The following is a 2,500-nucleotide window of genomic DNA, read 5'->3' as shown; positions in this document are numbered from 1 at the left end:
GGAGAGCCTACAGCCAGTACGGAAACTTAATCCCGATGAGAGTCGATTCTGACCCGCAGTAACCTCCATTCAAAAAATTGTAAAATATATATAGAAAGAAGCCATTTCCGATTCATAGGCCAAGCAAACAGTGCATATGAACTGCCTATCCTCGGGTCATTATTTATTGAACAACTGGTGTGTCCGTGTCATCAGCATTGTTGCAGGCTGTATTGATGATTCTCCATCTTTCAGGATTAAGTGCCACTTGCCTGTCTCGTGTGGCTGGTGGTAGGTGAGTTGATTTGGTCTTATCCGCAAAGTGTTGTGCTAGTCTGTTTGCTTCAGCTTGAGGGTTGGGATGGTGTGCCTGTGTTGGCCTGGTGTTTCCTGCCACTTTGTTGAACCTTGAACATCTTCGCAATGGGCGTCAGTCGAGTGGTTTCTGAGCAACATTTTAGCCAGGTTTCCTGCCTAACCTACTTAGCAGTTTGGGCTGCGTGATTTACTACTTCTCATAAGATAGTGTGCAACTCATCGGTGGGGTTCCTTCTGAATATTTTCCTTATTCTGTTTACTCTTGAGTTCATTTCTTTGATTCTAGAGTTTTAGTAACAGCTGTCCTTGTGTGGGGTTGCATTTGTTTCTAAGGCTTTCTTTGGCATGGAGATGTTTGCTGCGTTGTGCAGGGTCTCTACAAAATCCTGTTGGAGTGTGTTTATATTAAGGGCTGGATTTTGAATGTACTGTGTTGCCCATGTGTTCATGTGGTTTTGAAATGTTGGCCAGTTTGCTAGGTCCGGTCTCCATCCTGCCAGAATGGGTGGTGGTGGGGGAATTTTCATTATCTTTAGTTTTGTTTCAGTTGCAAAGTGATCACTGGTTAGTGTTGGGTGCACACTCCATGTGCAGTCTTCTTTTAGGTTTCCAGTTATGAAGCTTAAGTCTAGCCTGCCACATCGTAAGTGTGTTGCCTCGCTTGTGTCATTTAGTAGTGCAACAAAAGGAAATTCTTCCATTAAAATGTGTATGCGTCTGCTTGCTGCATTTGAGTGTTGTCTCGACTGCAGGCATGGGTGGTGTGCATTGAAATCTCCTGCAAAGAAGGTGTTTTCTCTGGAGGCTGCACTGAAGAGGTTCTCTCCTTCAAAGATTTTATCATACCCTTTGTAAATATTGTGTATGGTGAGTGAAGTGTTTGCTAGTCTTATGAGGACACTGAGTGTCTCAATCCCATCACCACAGTTTATGTTTCTTATTTTTTCAGAGGGAATTGATGTTTTTATTAGGGTGATCAGCCCTCGGTTTGCATCTGTATGTGGAGTTTTATAAACTGTGTACCCTTTCAGTGTGTTGTTGTTTTCCCTAATTAGTGTTTCCTGTAGCAGGATGACGTCATGTCTTTCTGAGAGTACTTTGGATTGTTGTATGGCATATTTTGTGTTGGCACTATTTATATTCCATTGTAATATTTTTAGGCTGGTGTATGATGAAATGTCTTCAGTGTTCTGGGGGCGTGTTTGATGTTGATTGTTCTCTTCCATCTTAAGATGTCAGTGATAAGATCTCTTTCCTGATGTCAGCTGTTAGGTTTGAGCCTGGAAATAATTGATGAATGATTACCCTTTCAATTTTCTCTACTTCTCTCCTGAAGTCATCTTTAGTGAAGAGGTAGGTGCCTTTCTTTGGTGTGTGCTCTGTGGTGTTGTGCTGACTTTCAGCACTGGTACTACCGTCACGGGTGAAGTTTGGGATGGGGGGTGTGCTCATGTGATTGCGTGGGGTGGGAAGTAGGAGTTTTTTCGGAGTTGCTGTGGAGTAGAAGGACATGGGGTTTGAGGCCGGTGTGCGCGTGTTGTTTGTAGCTTGGTTATGTGTCTGTCTGGGGTCCCTGTGGTATGTGTCCTTTTGTTGGTCTTGTTGTGGTTGTTGTGAAGGTGGATTGCGTCTTTGCTTGTTGGGGGGTTTCTGTTGGCCATATCTGAGGTCTTGGACTGGGTCTCTGTGTTGCTGTGGATGTTGTTGTTGTTGTGGAGGTGGGTTGTATTCTGGTGGGTGCTAAGGATATGATGTTGTGGGTGTTTTTGTTGTGGGGGTGGGTTTTGTTGTGATAGGTATTGAGGGTCTGATGTTTGTTGTGGGGGCAGTTTGTGTTATGGTGTGTATTGGTAGCGTTGCTGTTGCAACATTGTGGTGGTGGTCTGAGGTTTCTGGCCTTTCATTCGCCAAATCCTCTTTAGTCTCTCCGGGCAGCCCTTATGCCAGTCGTGATGCTGCTCTTTACAATTTGGGCATTTTGCTATCATCCTCTCTTTCCTTTTGTATCGGTCTATGCAATCCTGTGTTGGGTGTTTGCCACTGCAAATCCCACATATATGTTTGTAGCTGCATTCTCTTTGATGGTGTCCAAATCATTGACACTTAAACCACCTTAGTGGTTCTGGGGTGAATTCTTCTGAGGGGAATTTTCCCCATATTGGTATGTTTACCTCGGCAGGCCTTTTTCCTTGGAAAGTTACTA

This window comes from Macrobrachium nipponense, chromosome 1, assembly GCF_015104395.2.
Source record: "Macrobrachium nipponense isolate FS-2020 chromosome 1, ASM1510439v2, whole genome shotgun sequence".
Taxonomy (NCBI): domain Eukaryota; kingdom Metazoa; phylum Arthropoda; class Malacostraca; order Decapoda; family Palaemonidae; genus Macrobrachium; species Macrobrachium nipponense.
This window is presented reverse-complemented; position numbering follows the sequence as displayed.